Source organism: Chroicocephalus ridibundus, chromosome 5 (assembly GCF_963924245.1).
Source record: "Chroicocephalus ridibundus chromosome 5, bChrRid1.1, whole genome shotgun sequence".
Lineage (NCBI taxonomy): Eukaryota > Metazoa > Chordata > Aves > Charadriiformes > Laridae > Chroicocephalus > Chroicocephalus ridibundus.
The window spans coordinates 79,207,993-79,227,341 of NC_086288.1; the positions used below are offsets into that span (position 1 = coordinate 79,207,993).

At 42.6% G+C, this 19,349-nt stretch overlaps 1 protein-coding gene and 1 long non-coding RNA gene across 20 annotated transcripts in view; one reads left to right on the forward strand and one right to left on the reverse strand.

Annotated features, from left to right (window-relative positions):
• TENM3 (teneurin transmembrane protein 3) overlaps positions 1 to 19,349 on the reverse strand; it is a 1,409,904-nt gene that overhangs the window by 739,465 nt on the left and 651,090 nt on the right. The gene's annotated exons all lie outside the window — the stretch shown is intronic.
• Positions 1,520 to 10,521, forward strand: LOC134516615 (uncharacterized). The gene is made up of 3 exons (XR_010071380.1): positions 1,520 to 1,764; positions 9,504 to 9,681; positions 9,977 to 10,521. It is a non-coding gene; the product is annotated as an uncharacterized LOC134516615 (long non-coding RNA).

Sequence of the window (19,349 nt, forward strand, 5' to 3'; positions counted from 1 at the left end):
CGGAAGGGCAAATAATCTTTTACGGTGATTTCTCTTGCCAAACTTTACTCGGCGATGTTTTCTGATAGAGTGATGTATCTTCTGGAAGTGCTTGTCTTAGCCTTGACTATAGAAGGAAGACCAGATGCCTGACTTTGGTATGGTTTAAGTTAGGTTAAATACGTCTTACCCTTCAATACACATAGAAAGCGAGATCAGGAAACGTGCGTATGATCCCAAATTTGCCACAGACGTATTATGGGATCTTGATTTGATATTGTTTTGTCTCCGTGAGTAAAATCAGTAAGAGAGCAAAATGCAGACAGTCATACGCGTCTAATACTCTGGATTACAGTGGGGAATAAATTAATATTATATGAAAATAGTAACATTCTATCAAAACCACTGTAGGAGGTTGAAATAAAACTAATGGTTATTTAAAAATGAACGCTTATAAAACTCCATGAGATAGTCTTACGGAGGTAAACTAAAGATTCTTATTTGAAGCACCTTGTTCGAGCCCAACAACAAATGGTAACTAGAACCACTTTGCAAAAAGCTCTGTCGTAACAACTTGCCTAGTGCAAAAAGCTTCCTGCTAATGGACAAGGGTTTTTTCAAAACATCACTTAAACATGATTCACATTACATAAACAGCATTTGAGGGTTGTTGGGGTTTTTTTTGTTTTGTTTTTACTTTTGTTGGTGTTACTTAAGCAAAAAGAAATTGTTGCTATTGAGGGCGAACGGGAGATTAAAAGATTAAATCGACCCACTACACAAGATTATCACCACAAAACGATTTATGATAACCGAACGGGGAAAAATAATTTTTTTTCTTAAACTTCATGATTATATATGTAGTGGAGAGTTAATATTTTTTAAAGTCTTTGCTCCTTCAGGCTAATGACTTAAGACTCCAATGCTTGTAACCACAGCTACAGCTATGATCAATTATTTAAAATGCCTTTCTTGTCTCCCCCCTCCCTCCCCTTTTTTTGGTAGAATTCTCTGTAGCGCTCACTCAGACCCTGCTGGTACGAATCAGTTTTCACAGGGAGGAGGTGGTTTACCCCTGGATGTGCTTGCCCATCTGCAGTTTTCCAGTCTAAATATTTTTTCTGCAATTCTCCTTTGGCACTTCTAGCAAACGTCTTATTTCCTTCTACGCTAAATGCATTTGTGGTGTTGCCAATTAGCCCATCAGTCCCTGTTCCACAAACTGTTACCCTGACCTGATGTCACTTGCTTATGAGGAAAATTTCCCTCTCTACCTGTTTAAACGACAACGCTTGTAGCAGCAGCCAATTTTCTGGATTAAAAAGAAGCCATTGCCAAGTACTGAGCTCCTAGAGACAGAATAAACCCCACAGTTTTAATTTTCCTAGGATTATAAAGCGAAAAAGGGAACTTGCTCTGAGAACCCTCAGTTCCAGGAGCCTGCTGCTGCTGCTGGGAAGGGTTGGCAGCAAGAATTTCAGGGGAAATAGATAAGGGAGAGTGCATCGCCTGCAGGCAGGTATGTGGGAAAAGGTGCGGACATGTGGGTGGACTAGCAACTTGTCAGAGCTCGGTGGAAGAAAGGGAGCGGTATTTCTATTACCATATGCAAGGATAATTGAATAAGAGAGTTCAGTATTGTGCAAGAAGTGAAATGAGAGGATGTAGGAATTGAATTTGCTGCATTCTCTGTTTCAAATTCAATCAGCAATTATCCCTTTATGTAGCCATAGAACCAAGAGAGAAAGTAGATGAGAAGATCATCCATCATCCAAATGAGGAAATGTAAGTTGTCTTTTTGTGGTGTGGCGGGCTTTTGTGTGTGCGTGTGTGTTTATTTTTATTTTTTTCAAGCTTTTCTACTCCTACATGGAGATCTAAGGGTTAAAGAGAGCTACAGCTGGTACTCTAAAGGTAAGGAGCTAGCATGCTCTATATTATACAGAACATACAGCATCCTAAATGTTTACAGTGTATTCTTGACTGAGCAGCCTTGTGCTTTTTTTCCATTCTAATTGTCTGGGAAGCAACGCACAGGACCAGAACAACAGATTCCCTAATGTTAATAAAATAATGCCCAGAGTATGGAAAACATTGTTTGTTAATAGGATATGTAACATTTGTATTCAAGTTCCACGTCTAATTATATTTTAGAAGACTGAAAAACATTGACATTTACATCCCTTAGCGAGGAATACCCAGTTTGAAATTTTACCAGAAAAGCTAATGACCCTATTAACTCTAATTTGTTTACTCACCAGTCTGGAACAGTTTCTTCCACAGGTACCTCTTTGATGTTCAAAATTAAGCTTCCTAGAGGCTTGAGAAATTAAATGCTAAAGGAGGTCAATTATCGAACAGTTGCCTTAAAGATAAGGACTGCCCCTCCCACATTGTTTTAAAATGATTTTTTCTGATGAACACAAAACCACGATTGCTAAACACATGTCAGGCTCCCCCACAGGTTTGCTAGGACATAATAGGCAGTTCTAAGTTTGGCCTTTTCGGAGAGTGCCTAATTATATCAGGCAATATAAACACATGATTTTTTCTTAAAAAAAAGAAATGAGATTTAATCTTTAATCAAAGTGCAAATGTAATTAATTATTATTTCATAGTCTGTATTTTTGAGTTTGGAATTTGCATAATATCTCAAATATGACCTCCAGCAGCTCTTGGTAAGCACGAAAAACTTGCTACGGCGAGGGTAATTTCTGTATTTATACAGAACCTACTTACTCATAGGCTTGGGTGTATTCTTTGTTCTACTTAGCATTGCCCATAACTACAGTACATACACTGTTTGTCCAGTCTTAAAGATGTAATTATGTTCTTATTCGCAAGAAAACATGACATAGAAGGGCCTGTTTTCCAGGCACAGTACGAATACAAAACATAATTTAGTGATAGTCAGCTGAGCTTATTTTACAGTTATGACTCTAAAGCTCTGCAACAGTGCACCAAAAGGGATGGGAGCGTGGTTTCAAACCCTGTGGACAGTAGTAGTTTTTATCTTCCGAAGACATTCCCTTGAATGAAGCACTGAATTCTTAACTCACAACGGAACATGAACCCAGAGGTTACCACTAATCACTCCTTGCTGGATACAAGAGGTGAAAGCTGGTGCCTCACACAAAGAGAGAACAACCATTCCCAGGCACAGGGCAGATGCTGAGCGATCCCAGCATGATCCTAGTCCATACCCGTACCAGCTGCACCTGGGGAGGCAATAATGAGCGCAACAGCCCTTGCCGAATGCCTCCCTGTTATGTGGAGCCGGTTCCTCGGTGAGGCATTAAGGATCTTGTAAAGTAGAAGCCTCCAATAAATTTCTGCTGGCATTCAGAATAAGGCCGCTCATCTAAAATACAGAGATATAGTATAAATCCACTTAAAAAACCCAACAAAACAAAATACCCCCACGACAAAAACCCCAAACAGATCCTTAGAAGACTTCAGAAGACAGCTATGCTTTCTCCAGCAAAAATTCTCTGTGTGTAAAGAGCCTCAAGAGGTGCCAGATGGCTGGTCCCACTTTTTATCGTTGTGAAAGAGCATCCAGAATGTTCGTCCTTAATTTGGTTCAGAGCTTTCTGGTGGATGGGAGGACTCAGTTCTTCCATCGTATTTTGATGAGAAGAATATTTATCATCTGACAATATCATGCGTTGGTGGGCATGGAGAATCATATCACTTTCACTTTTCAGAAGAGTTATGAATCCAAATCCAGCTACAACTAGTGGGTGAATGACATCCTTCTGAAAATGTTAAGTAAATTCTGGGAAATCAGGCATGAAACTGCACTGCAGATAAGGAAACATAAGGTTAAGGGATTCTGAGAAGCCCTTCAGCTCTCTGCAGCAGCTGGTGGTTGTGAGAAAGAAACTGGTTCTCTGTAATATCACAGTGCCACGAGGAATGATGGGGGTTGTATCTGTTCCATCCTAAAGGCTGCTGAAACTAGTGGGACAGGGGAGTGTTCTGTATTAGGTACTCTTTCTTATCCAAAAATCATTTGCGATAAAATACATAGTTGAAGGGAAAAAAGGGCTATATAAAATATTAATAACAAATGGGAGATCCCTAGGCAGTGTTTTTTGGATTTGAGAGGCAATGATTTTTCCCAAGACAATGGAATTTGGGATTGACTTCAAAATTTGTTTTCACATCCTACATACATTGGGACTGGAGTGAACTTTTGAATACCAAGATTTCACGGCCTATGAAAGCTGTTAGCCTTGTGAGAACAATGATAACCGGTTAAAGGTTTTCTTTCACTGTATGAATGGTACAGTGAAGAAACTACGTCCTTACTTTGTCTTCTTAATAAAGATAATACTTTTAGTTGGAACAGTTTTATGGCTCTCTAATACAGAGTTATCTCGCTTTTTATTCAGCTCCAAACGTACTTGTGTAATGACAATACGAACTAAAAAAAAAATAATAGTTGGCCTAATTCCACACCAAGTAGAAGATCAAGCACAGCAGCATGTTGGAATGTTGACAATAGAGCCAAAATATGAGGGTAATGTGAGGTGAACATCTACAGCATTTATTTGGAACTCAGTAAGAAGTCATTTTCATTCCAGATTGGGTACCTTCTGCTTCTTTAGAAAACCCTGAACTAGGAGAGCTTTGAAGTGCGACTATCAGAAGTACAAAATCTCTAGAAACTTCAATATGGTGTGTTTCCTACTGCTTAGATTTAGCTCAACAACATCTTTACATCTTGACGGTTCTGGAGCCATACTTTTATATGCCTACCTGTGTGGCAACCTGGAAAACGCCACAGCATAAAGTGTAAATGGGACAACAACCTGAAAGATGAATGCACAGAGAATTTGGCTTTGTTTTAAATTCTTTCTTTCAGCATGAAAGGAACAGCTTTGCAGCATTCCATCTTGCGCTGGAAGTCTTATAACTAAATATATCCTACAACTAAATATGTCCTAAATTATTTATATAATATATTAATAGAGACTTACAAACTCCAGAATACAGACTTGTCTGTAATGTAATATTCAGAGAATATTATATTTTGCTGGAGAAGTAAAGAAAAACTGCCGTATTCCTTTGCAATTCTTTTAATCTTATAGTAATCAGATCAGGGACATTTCAAAATGCTACAGTTTCTACAATATCCACTTGGTTTCACAGAAGTTGTGGCAATCGTCAACACTTCAGTTTGATGTCCCTAAGATCATAACTGTCCCTGCCCCCCACTCGTAAATGCACCAACATGTGTTTTACAACCTTGGTTATGTTTCATTGCTTTCTCTTCACTCCACTAAAAAAAATTACTCCACGTAAGTCATTCCATATGATTTCCTAACATATATGGTCTTCATAGTATTTAGTAATTCCAAATGGAATTGAACGTGGCCAGGGATGTCAAAGACAACAAGAAGGGCTTCTATAAGTATACAGGTGACAAAAGGAAGCCTAAGTGTAACACACTGCTCAACGTTAACGCAGCGCATGGAAGAGGCTGAGGTGTGGAATGGCTTCCTTCGCTCCGTCCTTACAAACAAGAACGTCCTTCAGGAATCCCAGGTCCCAGAGACCAGTGGGAAAATCTGGAGCAAGGAAGATGTACCCTTGGTGGAAGAAGATCAGGTCAGGCAATACTTAAGCAAACCGGATGGGGGCCCTGATGGGATGCACCCATGAGCGCTGAGGGAGCTGGCAGATGTCATCGCGAGACCACTCACAATAATCTTTGATCAATCATGGAGATTAGGAGAAGTGCTGAAGACTGAAGGAAAGTAAATGTCCCTCCTATCTTCAAGAAGGGTAAGAAGGAGGACCCAGGGAACTACAGGTGAATTAGGTTCACCTCAATCCCTGAGGAGATGATTGAGCAGCTAATCCTGGAAACCACTTCCAGGCTCATGAATGACAAGGTTATCATCAGCATTAGTCAGTAAGGCTTCGCCAAGGGGAAGTCATGCTTGACCAACTTGGTAACTCACTATGATGAAATGACTGGCCTGGTAGATGAGCAGAGAGCAGTGGATATTGTCTACCTAGACGTTAGTAAGGCTTTCAACACTTTCTGCCATAAGATCCACATAGAAAAGCTGTTGAAGCATAGAATAGGTTGCATTGGAAGGGACTTTTAAAGGCCATCTAGTCCAACCCCCTGCCATAAGCAGGGACATCTTCAACTAGATCAGGTTGCTCAGAGTCCCACCCAGGGATGGGGCATCTACCGCTTCTCTAGGCAACCAGTGCCAGTGTCTCACCACTCTCAGTGCAAAAAATTTCTTCCTTATTATCTAGTCTAAATCTATCCTCTTTTAGTTTAAAACCATCATCCCTTGTCCTATCGCAACAGGCCCTGCTTAAAAGTCCATGTGCCTTAGCATAGCTTCTAGGAGGTTCTGTTCCATGACCTTCCCAGGCATAGAGGTGAGGCTGACAGGTTGGTAGTTCCCAGAGTCCTCCTTTCTACCCTTTAAAAAAATGGGTGCAATGTTTCCCTTTTTCCAGTCACCAGGGACTTCACCTGGCTTGCATGACTTTTCAAATGTCACAGAAAGTGGCTTGTCAACTACATCAGCGAATTTCCTCAGTACTCTGGAATGCACCTCATCAGGTCCCATAGACCTGATGTATGTTCAGGTTCCTCAGGTGGTCACAAACCTGATCTTCTCTTAAAATGGGAGTGACTTTGCTTCCCCAGTCCCCGTGAAGTGCGAGCTGGATGAGCAGACAGTGAGGTGGCACTGCTGAGGCCACACTTGGAGTACTGTGTCTGGTTCCGGACTCCTTAGTACAAGAGAGACATGGATATACTGGACAGGATCCAAAGAAAGGACATAAAGATGGTTAAGGGACTGGAAGATTTCTCATATGAGGAAGGGCTGAGAGAAGACAAGGCTCGGGGGGGGACCTCATCAATGTATATACATATCTGAAGCGAGAGTACAACGCTGGAGCCAGGCTCTTTCCAGTGGTGCTCAGTGACAGGGCAAGAGGCAATGGGCACAGACTGAAACATGGGACACTCCGTCCGAACATAAGGAAACATTTTTTTACTGTGAGAGTGACTGACTACTGGAACAGGGTACCCAGAGAAGTTGTGGGGTCTCCATATTTGGAGTTATTTAAAAGCCAGCTGGACATAGTCCTGGGCAACCCGCTCTAGGTAATCCTGCTTGAGCAGAGGTTTGGACAAGATGACCTCCAAAGGTCCCTTCCAACCTCAACCAGTCTGTGATTCTGTAAAATACAGGTGGAAGGACAAATATCCACTTAGATATTCCAGAACCAAAAATTAGCAAGTGTTCACAGTGAAGTGAGCATGTCTGTGTTTATCCCGATCTGGAAACTTCAATATCATAAACACGCGCCAGCCAGCCAGTCACGTTCGCGGAAAATAATCCCCCCACAAGCCCAAACCTCATGTGTTCTGCATGCCTCATCATGGGAATTCACAGCTCTTCAAGCCTTTGCGGAAGACAGGCTTGCCTGCTTCTCTGGCCACTGGTTGCCCAGAGAGGTGGTAGATGCCCCATCCCTGGGTGGGGCTCTGAGCAATCTGATCTAGTTGAAGATTCAAGGGGAGTTGGACCAGATGGCCTTTAAAGGTCCCTTCCAACCCAACCTATTGTATGATTCAACAGGAAGAATACCTCTATAATGTATTTTTCTTTCTACAGTCCTCTGGAAGTGTAGAGAGGGATGACTCAGAACGAAGACGATAGTCCTCTTAATGGTGACAAGATTGGCAGCGATTTAGCTCCTCAAGGTAGATCACAGGGCTGGGGTGGCTCTTACTTTGGAGAAGGACCGAGCTGCTGGAGCTTTCCATGGGGGATATACAGAAACTATACTAACGTTACTAATGCTGGAGTGCATTACAGGATTCTCATGCGTTCATACGCCTGCACAATAGCCCTTCACGGGGATTTTTCTGCCCATCCCCAAGCTCTCAGAGATAGTCACGTAGCAATTTGGACTCAGCCCAAATAAGAGGTGTGTAGGAGAAAGTTGCAAGGTTCTTTACACGGTAATGGCCAGTTTTTCTGTTTTCCAGCATATAACAGCTAAATACTCCTGTTCCTGCTTTGTACAGTATTTTCTTTCATAAACTTCCATTGCTCTCTCTATATTTGTGCATGTATTTGTGCATGGAACTAGATGATCTTTAAGGTCCCTTCCAACCCAAACCATTCTATGACTCTATGACACACACAAAGCCTCACATAAAATCTTCTGCCGAGATTCTCAACAGCTAAGGAGCAATAGAGGCGCCTCTGTCACAAACAGAGGAAGAACAGTTTTTATCTTAAATTGTCCCAGGTCTCAAATTTTGGTCAGACTCATATTCTGAGTGGTGGCACACGTGAATATTTCCAGTTTTTGTTCGTCACTCGCTACGCTTGGAAACAGGAGCTGACAATGAAAGCACCTCCTCGACAAAAATTATTGCACCACTGCTCTTACACTTGAACAAGAAGAAAAAGATGCTGAGATCAAAAGAATAAAATAAAAGGTTAAAAGGAAATCAAACTTGAAAGAAGGGAAGAGAACAGTTAATTGGAGGGTCTGATTCAGATGTGTTCTCGCAGTGCTCGTTCCTAATTTACTATCTGCTCCTCATCTCTGCACAGCAGTCGAACAAGAATTCCACTGCCTCCTCATTTCCCCCCTGGCTGTGCCCCCTAGCTCAGACCCGCGCTCCGGTGTTCCAGCATTCCCCCCGCACCACCGCTTTTTTTCTCCGATATTGAGCTTTGGGACCTTTATACATCCACCATCATCCCTGTACTTCTAGGCCACCAGACCTGGGTGTCGGCACTGATGGCCTAAGGATTAGAATATTGTATAAGGCAGGTTTTTTGACTTCAGCTCTGTGAACTCAGTACTAGCACTAGGGAGACGCTTACAAAGGCATAAACAAAGGAGACAGATCTACACAAAGGCACTGTGAAATGGAGCGGGCGGGAGGAGAGCGGAAAGAACAAATCCAAGTATTTTAGACTTAAGAGAAGTGCCAGGTACCTTAAAGGTCTCAAAACAAATGACAAAATACACACAGGAAGAATTCCACTTGTGAGTAATTTGTTAATGTATAAAATTTTAGAATAGCAGGAGATAAAGCTGTGTTTATAAGGAGAACTGTAACGCTGAGATTTGTTTCCCACAGACTGAATTAAAATCCATATTATCGCTTTGTGGAATTACTCAGAATCAGCATCGTTTGCTTTCACCAATTTCAGGCTTCATAGATGCTGTATATTTACCTACAATAAGACTTCCCAGAACGTTTGCTTTGAAAGACGGCATGGCTGTGTTTTTTTTCAGATGTCTCTTTTCCTTAAATAAACAGATCAACAGGGGATGCATTCCCGTTTATCCCGTATCCTTCTATTTCTGCATGTTTCCAGTTGTGTGCTAAGCCCCTCCGTTCCGGAGACCCGTACGCAATTAAAGCAATACATTCTAAGCAACACGGAGTATACCGACAGACCGAATCAAAGATTAGATTGCTGATGCTGATTTAACTTTGTCTGCAGTTACTTCTTCCCTGGTTCTACTGCTGTCCTGCCCAGAGAGGGGTGGAGGTAATCTCCTTGACTGCCCTTGATGTCAAAGGTGCTTTATGACTCCCAACGAAGAATATGCTGGCTGCAAGTGACGTGAATAAGCGGCGGTTTGACCTTCCTGGTATCAGGTGGACCACGTGAAGACAGAGTAAGCGGCATGCCACATGGTAAAAATAGATTAGAAATGTTACAAAATCTGGGAGGGTGCATTATTTGTCATAATTCCGATTTCTCCCTGGGGGCCATTAGCAGGCGAACACTACCCGAGAATGTCACCTTTCCGAACTGGGTAGACACTACAGCATTGCAAAAAAAAAAAAAAAAAAAAAAAAGAAGGGTGTAGCAGATGAAGCGTTATGCACAAAGGTTGGTGTGAAAAAACACAAATCGGGGACTTCATTAAACGGCAAAACAAACAAACGCCATTTCTGATTCTTTCGCAGCCTTTACCCTCCAGTCAACTTCCAAACACCTCGCGAAAGGCAAAATGCCCACTTCAGTCATGTCCGCCGCTGATCATTAATTGCTTCAGAAAAAGACAATATTTTATCCGTCCTCTTTGGAGTTCGAGTGCGAATGGCGAAGCAAAAGAGAGTGAAACTGAGTGAAACATGAAAAGCTTGATTTGTTAGGACCCCTGCTGCCTGAAAAGAGATCAAAGCTCAGGAGGAGGCTGTAAAACAGCCAACTGCACCGCACAGAAGCGTGGCCCGTGGCAGCTGCTCTGGGCAGGCTCTCCCAACACAGGTGTACCTCCAGGTCTGCTCTGCCAGCTCCATCACGGGAGCCCGGTACCTCTTCTCCCGCTTCATTATTTCAACGGCAGTCACCGAGGAGATGTGGGCTCCATCCATCACAATGCACAAATTCACAGTGCGCAGATTCAGCACAGGCCTAATTAAAGCTTTTCCTTTCATTTGTGGAGATAATTAGACTTTCATCTCACCAGGAAGCTTCAGAAAGATCTATTTCTTTCTTCAATAAAAGCTACATCAAACAAAAGCAGATTTTAATCGCCTTTTCTTTGGGGCATGAGTCAATAATGAAAGATGTCATGGGTAACAAAAATTGTGTGCAGGGGGAAAAAAGGAGGGAAAAAAGCCCAAGCTATGTTCTTTAATTAACATCATGTTTGCAAACACCATTAATTTCTCTCATTAAAATGATTTTTATCTACAACTGATTGTTGATAAAACAATCGATTTGAACATCTCATCTGTTTCAGCGCGATGCAGGAACCCATCTGCTGCGCTGTAAAGCAGGAATCACGCAGACTGTTAAGCAACATGTGAGAACAATAAAAAATGCATATGTGTGTGTCAGGGATTTGCGAGGCTCACTGCAGGGCAAGGGCCACCTTTTCTCAGAACATGTATAAAAAATGACTTGGTAGCAGGCCAAAGGACAAAATGTCACAAAGATCAGAAGTGCATAAATAACAAATGAATTAATACGTGCGGGAAGAAAGGGTTCCATCTGTGGTGGGCAGCACTGGTAAATAGGCTCAGAAAAATAAGGGGATTTCAGACATATTTAACGCCACATCATGAGCGGCTGTGATGTAACATTAGATGACAAACACGCTGAGCTCGCTGCCTTCGCCTTTTTCGTTAGCAGTAGCAGCATCAGAGCGCGAGCTTCCTTTTCCGATTACCTTTCTCACTGGGGCAAGGGGAGAGTATTTTTGGCTCCAGGCCCGCCGCCCGTTATTTATTAATTTAACCACTTAACACAGTGCTTCTGTGCGGATTATGGATTGCCTGGATGGCGCACGGGGTATAGCTGACATCTGCGGGAACCAAAGTCTGGAAGTCTAAGGGGTGAATCATAGAGTCACAGAACCATAGAATGTGTTGGGTTGGAAGGGACCTCTAAAGGCCACCTAGTCCAACCCCCTGCAGTCAGCAGGGACATCTCCAACTAGATCAGGCTGCTCAGAGCCTCATCCAGCCTGGCCTTGAATGTCTCCAGGGATGGGGCCTCCACCCCCTCTCTGGGCAACCTGGGCCAGTGTCTCACCACCCTCAGTGTAAAGAACTTCTTCCTGATGTCTCATCTAAACCTGCCCTGCTCTAGTTTAAACCATTGCCCCTCGTCCTATCGCTACATGCCCTTGCAAACAGCCCCTCCCCAGCTTTCCTGTAGGCCCCCTTTAGGGACTGGAAGGGGCTCTAAGGTCTCCCTGGAGCCTTCTCTTCTCAGCTGAAAGCAATCCCAAAGAACTGTTGGGGTTATATCGCTAAGACGTTCAGAGAAGAGAGAGAGGGGGGGAGGCAGCTTGTTTAAGTCCCTTTTTAATGATGGCACTCGCTTTGCAGCAGGCTGGGAACTGCTTTTAATATTGGAATCAACACGGGCAGTTAGGATGCACCGGGGCTGCGTGGAGCCCTGTGTCATCCCGCTTAATGCCTGCCCCGCCAGGAGACAGGGGCCTGATTCATCAGAATCTGACCTGACCTTCCTCTCGATGGCAAAATAACATCAAACCAAAAGACCAAAGGATTAAATTTGCATTACCGAGCACTCTGCTGCTGTTGTGACCTGCCTGGGAAACTGAGGAAATGAAAAGATTTAACGGAAACTTTTTTTTTTTTTTTAAATAAAATCTACAAACGCCTTTAAATCTCACGATGTTGGGGCTTGACTCGTACTTTCTTTATGCCGTTAGTTCTGGCATATGGCAGTTGTTTGGGAAAGCAAAGTTTGTAGGAGCTTGACAGACATTTCTTCTTGATGCATTGAGCCAGTGAGATCCCTGGTGAGTATCCAGATCCGACAGAGCTGCACGTGGCTCTTCTTGTGACTGTAAGTGATGGAATTTTCTCCTGTTTGGGTTCCTCTTCCTCTAGCTCATTCAGCCCCTTAAAAATAAAACCTGCAAGCTTCGTCTGTGTATCCTACTTCCTTAAGCAGAAGATTTGATGCTAATCTGCTCCCTCCTCCCAATAACTGACGACTGGTTTTATTTTGAATTAAGACAAAAAACATACGGGCATTGCTGTGTTTACCCATTCCGCGCCGATCTAGTAGTTCAATGTACTGAAAAATCTCACATAGCTCAAGCTAGAAAGCTTAACAGAGGATTTTCCCAATTCTTCTTGAAACTCTTAAAAAAAATATATTTTAAACTTGGTGATGTTTCAAGTAATTTTATCACCGTTTCCCAGTATCCCGGACCAAGATTTGCTTCTATTTATGTTTTTCTTACAATTTAACTCAATGGAAGTCTTATCTATTGCAAGTTAAGGAGCAGTGAGGGGAAAACTCGAAGTAGTAAACATTGATTGAAGATTTTACTACAAAAAAGAAAAACGGTGACGTAGGAAAAAAAAGAAAAAAACCCCAAACTTCTGACTTAATTTTTTTTGGGTGATATTCTTGGCTGCAAGGGAAGAGAAGCTCTTTTTCTTCTTTTTCTTTGCCTTTAACGAGCATGTTGCATGCAGAAGGAATAATGACTCACGGCCAGAACTCCGAAAGATTCTACAGCACTGCATCCTTCCCTCTGTCAAAAAGCATTCACAACTAAAACTTTGCTTAAAATTAGTGACTTCAGAGAGTGCTTCTGAGCTCCCTGATCAGGGTATACACATACTTCTGATCCAGTATTTTTTTTATTGGAACACCACCCCCCGCCCCATCCCCAGGAAAGCTAGATTATGCAATATAAATATATTGGTTATACTTCTATACAGAGGATGCAGCTGATCTTGTGCATCCCCAGCAGCATGTCCAGCAGGGTGATGGAGCGGATTCTGCCCCTCTGCTCTGCTCTGGGGAGACCCCACCTCCAGTGCTGTGTCCAGCTATGGAGTCCTCAGCAACAAGAAGGACCTGGACATGTTGAAGCGGGTCCAGAGAAGGCCACAAAGATGCTGGGAGGGCTGGAGCCCCTCTGCTGTGAGGACAGGCTGAGAGAGTTGGGGGGGTTCAGCTTGGAGAAGAGAAGGCTCCGGGGAGACCTTAGAGCCCCTTCCAGTACTTAAAGGGGGCCTACAAGAAAGCTGGAGAGGGACTTTTTACAAGGGTATGGAGTGATAGAACAAGGGGTAATGCCTTCAAACTGGAAGAGGTGAGATTTAGATGAGATCTGAGGCAGAAATTTTTCACTATAATGGTGGTGAGTCCCTGGCCCAGGTTGCCCAGAGAAGCTGTGGCTGCCCCATCCCTGGAGGGGTTCAAGGCCAGGCTGGACGGGGCTCGGAGCAACCTGGGCTGGTGGGAGGTGTCCCTGCCCAGGGCAGGGGGTGGAACAAGGTGATCTTTAAGGTCCCTTCCAACCCAAACCATTCTATAATTCTTCAAAAGTGAAAAAACGCATGAATAGGTGAACCCAAACTGAGATCTTCGCTAACTATCTAGATGATACTACTGAGCTACAAATTGCTAACATCAAAGGGAAACCGTTAACCAGACACTAGGTTTGCTCATTAATTATACTTCAGATATTTCACTTGCTAGGTCCTTAGTTTGTGAAAGAGGACAGGGAGCCTGACGTAGCTGACCTGCCAGAGGAGAAGGAGCAGAAGACAAATAGAAAAGACCATGGTGAGTTTTAAGGGCAAAACTGGCAATGTACTTCTGCACTGCTTGCCTTAAATGTGGGTATGCTGAACTCTCCCACTGCTCTCAGCTGCAGAGGAAGAGAGAGTTGCTACTGCTTCCAGTATTCTCAGTAAGTATAGAGCGATTTTTAGTTTCCAAAGAGCCTGTCACCCTGTCAGCGGTGCAGGGACTGTGTGGGCACGGAGCTGTTGCTAATGAACAGGGAGGCTGGAGGCGGACGGTATCCAAATGTCAAAAAAAAGAGTGGCAAGAAATGATAGAATGGGTGAAAAACTCATTTCCCCAACCCCTTCCCATCAAAACATTATCCTGCATCTCTGTGGCAAGGGGAAACCCATTTCTATTTAACAGATACATGAAATACCATACAGACAGCCCAGAGACTGGACTTTCAGATTCCTCTACCGAGACGAACGAGCTTTGCCAAGTGAAGTGAAATCCATCAGACAGCTACCACAAAATTAGGCCGGAGGCACTATGAATAGATTTGTAATTCATCAAGAAAACTCTCATAGTAGATACTATATTTAATAATAAGATTAATAAAGGCTTTTATTGCTTCCACTCAACTTCTATGGGAGAACTGGTGACACTGTCTTATGAATGGAGAGCTCTGGAGCAGTGCCGGGGATGGTAAAAACGATGGGTTTTTCAATGAAGTTATAGGAATAACGATCACGTCATACAAACAAAAGCACCACCTGAGGTTCTCAGTATCAATTTTGAACGCTTAGATTACCCAAAATGACAACTGCCAAGTGTCAGTATTTTTTATTCGGCTGCTCTATCATAGGCTTTCTGAGGAAAAGTTTTTAGGTGTGTTTCATACCTGATAGCTGTTACATTTCTAGTAAGTATGGTCTAAGTACAGTATTTTAACTCCCTGTGTTGACTGTTTTATCAATGAGTCTAATAAAACCAGTCAGTTTACCACAACCGACAAATCTTGCCTAATATACTTCTTTCCATAACAAGAGAGTTCAAGCAGTGCTGCTCAGGTAGAGGGAGGTAAGGACAGGTTCCCTTAAGCTGGGCGAGGGAACAGGAGATCTGTCTTATGGAGAAAATAACGTCTCTCCTTGTGGGCAGCCCTGCTGACAGTGGTGCTGCTTCTGAGGGGGCTTACGAGCATCACAAATATGAGCCAGCAGTGTGCCCAGGTGGCCAAGGCGGCCAACAGCATCCTGGCCTGTATCAGGAACAGTGTGGCCAGCAGGACTGGGGCAGTGATCCTCCCCCTGCACTGGGCACTGGTGAGGCCCCACCTCGAGGGCTGTGCCCAGTTTTGGGCCCCTCACCACAAAAAAAAGACACTGAGGGGCTGGAGCGTGTCCAGAGAAGGGCAACGGAGCTGGTGAGGGGTCTGGAGCACAAGTCTGGTGAGGAGCGGCTGAGGGAGCTGGGGGTGTTCAGCCTGGAGAAGAGGAGGCTGAGGGGAGACCTTCTCGCTCTCTGCAGCTCCCTGAAAGGAGGGGGTAGCCAGGGGGAGGTCGGGCTCTTCTCCCAAGGAACAGGTGATAGGACAAGAGGAAATGGCCTCAAGTTGTGCAAAGGGAAGTTTAGGATGGATATTAGGAAAAATTTCTTCACAGAAAGGATTGCCAAGCACTGGAACAGGCTGCCCAGGGCAGTGGTGGAGTTGCCATCCCTGGAGGTATTTAAAAGTTGTGTAGATGTGGTGCGGAGGGACATGGTTTAGTGATGGTTGGACTTGATGATCTGAAAGATCCCTTCCAACCTAGATGGTCCCATGATTCTATCAGTAATGGGCTGCATTTCAGTCCACAAGGGTCTGGATGGGGCACTGCTCCTGTCTGGCCTGGGATCTCCCATCCTGTTCCTTGACTCGTGCAGTGAAGGAGCTCCCACACCTCTTCCTTCTTTCTCTCCCTACTTGTGACTGCTGTTATTCCTTCACTAAAGGTGTACAGCTGGGTTCATAAAATCTGAAGTAAAATTAGAGTTCATGTATACATTTGAATTCTTTCCATTTATATATATATACACACAGAGGAAACATGGAAATGGTAACGCATGTTTTGTTATTGACTTTTTCTGGAAGGAACTGGAACAAGTGACGATCTCTATTCATTAGATCAAACACAAATGTAAATATCTAGGACCATAAAAGGTATCAGTAGGTGAAGAATAGGGAATTTATGAATGTATAGTTGATTTCAGCAAGCGCAAAATAGGACTTCATGTTTTCTCCTGCGATTTACCAGTTGTTATGTGATAAATATTTGATTTACACAATGGAAATCACAAAAACGTATAGATCATAAATACCTCAAATGTAAAAAGTTCTGATTGATGATCTGGCTTCACGTTCCTACTCCCACATATGCAGTCTCGGAACATGCAGTCCAAGCTCTGCATGTGTGTCTACGCGTGTGCGTGTTCTGTGTGATACCATCACAAACTGGCAGTATCTGCTCGCCATTTTGGAGGAGCCAGGACATGCTGGGAACGATTCTGAGTCAAACCAGTGTGTTCAACAGGTGGACCGTTTCTAGAATTAGAAGCAGCTTCAGGATTGCAATATTTTCTCTAATTTTAAACTCAATATGCACGTAAGTGATTTCCTGTCTCTTCTTTAAGTATGTGTCATGGGAAGCCTGACGTGAAGAGAATGTTTAATGGATGAAATTCAAAATATGTGACTGATGGGACATTTATCAACTCCAGTTAAGACATAAATATAGTATCTCAGTGTTCATACGTGCACATATCCTGAGCTTGAGCCTCATCTTATAAAACTGAGGTAGAAAGAAATGCAATACCTAGATAATTAGTAAATTTGATTAATGACTTATATTATAAACATGTTTTTTATGAGTGGCTTATTGGCAGTTTAATGAGTTACGATAAATTTTCATGAAGCCTACTATAATACTCACTACTGTTTCGTTTACACCATTTGTTGCACACACGGGCTTGTTTAAAAACGTACAAGTGGGAATGTGCCATTCTAGTCTTTAAACCTGAATTATTGACTGATTAAATTGCCTTTGGACACGAATATCCAAAAGAGCTATCTGTACAAGGGTCGTGTCCAATCGAATGAGGTTTGCATGCAGATATCCGATTCCTAAGCAGGTCTTGATCTGAGATCAATTAACTTGCTGCCTTAAAAAACAAACAAGCAAGCAAATAAATAAAAAAATCTCTAAAAACTAACCGAGGTTAGGTTGCCTTGGGTTTAGATTTTTCCAGTTCTCCATATGTATGGAGACAATCAGATTGTCTACATGTTTAAGTTTGTAGCTCTCAGAGAAAGAGAGACGCGTCAAGTATGTAGCAACATTTGCCTTTACAGCTGTTTTCCAAACTCTGTCCCGATCCAAATGCTACAGTATTTAGTTTCATTGCAGGAATGATGATCTAAACCTTTACAACAGGCAAGGTTTCTAAAGAAGGATAATGTCTTACATTGGAAGAAGTGACTGAAGTTGGAAAATGAGACAAAATTTTGGTCAAACATACTTTTCTTCACAACTTCTGTATGTAACAAAATTTTACTTTATGTTTCTGCCTCTGTCTTTCCAAATCTTGACTTACATTGTTGGACGTTTAATTTCAGTGGAGCTCCACATGGCTCCTGGGGTCTACTTGCTTGCAAGAGGTGACAATATTAGTGTGTCATTTAAGAAAAACAAAGAGACAGAATAATTTATCAATTCTAGTTTTCTTTCAAAAGGTAAAGGCCTAATGGCAATAGAATCAGTTCCTCTACATTAAAAACTCACGTATGTGTGTTAAATGAAATTTTTAACAAAAGCGCAATACTTGGGAATAAAAATATGCAGCTTATTAGGTAATAATCTTTGAAAAAAGGTTTCTCTTTTTCACCTCTCACTTAAGTTGAGCCCTATTCCTCACAGGAAAAAACACTGGGTAAATAAACTGGTAAACGCTTTCTGAGCTCTGCCTGAAAACGTACATTTCTAACAATGGTAGCCTCTGAAAGTTAACAGACCTAAATACCATAACAAAAACCAAAAAAATAAAAGGAAAAATTAGGTAGTCAGACCTGCAGAGATAATTTCTTAAATGCTAGGCAACAAAATAAATGCCCTGAACAGCCCAGAATGTCTAATAGCAAGCAGAAATCACTGGCGTATCTCCCAGAAAGAGTGCTACATACAGAAAAAAACCCACCAAAACCAAAACCAAAACCAAAGAAAGGTTTAATTCTTTATTCAAGCTTAACTTTGAATGTGGACCCAGAATACGAAAACTTAACGCTGCTTTAAGAACTCTAATCAAATACAGAAGAAATGGTGCAAGCCTATTTTAGAGATAAAATGATTTTCCTGACTGAAAACTGGAAATTAAGATGATCTTTAGTATCCAAGTGTCAATGAAATGTAAGTGCCCACCAGATTGCTGGCCCACCCATAGATTATTAATGCACAATTAATCTACTAGGGCAACTGTAGAGTGTCATTTAGCTTCAGAGCCCATAAGTATAAAACAGCAACACACTGTGAAATTAATGGTAACACTTAAAGGTCCCATTGTTATTAATTCATTTGACATTCACTGTAATCACACTGGTCTTTAATGAATTCATTTGGCATGTGAATATTGCATGTACTTTCAAATGCACTCCAGTGCAAATCAGTGTTAATTGATGTCCTGAATTGGAATAGTTTCTCTCTCTCACTCTCTCACTTCTTTTTTTCAGCCTACCACACTTTTTGTTAAGGGTCTTTCGCCAGCGCAGCTTATACATGGCTCTATACAAGCTCTTATAATAATTACTATGACTATGGATGTCAATATAACATACAAAAATGACCAAGGGATCATACGGTACTGGAGCTCTACAGCAACTTGTTCTAAGGCAATAAACTCTGAACACGATAGAACTTTAGTAACCTCCAAGCACCACGCATCCTATGAGCATTTTCAGTCTTTGGCTTATATGAAAAGGACTGTGGCCATCAGTTGTCATCGTAGAATCATAGAACCATAGAATGTGTTGGGTTGGAAGGGACCTCTAAAGGCCATCTAGTCCAACCCCCCTGCAGTCAGCAGGGACATCTGCAACTAGATCAGGTTGCTCAGAGCCTCATCCAGCCTGGCCTTGAATGTCTGCAGGGATGGGGCCTCCACCCCCTCTCTGGGCAACCTGGGCCAGTGTCTCACCACCCTCAGTGTAAAGAACTTCTTCCTAATGTCTAATCTAAACCTGTCCTGCTCTAGTTTAAAACCATTGCCCCTCGTCCTATTGCTACAACCCAG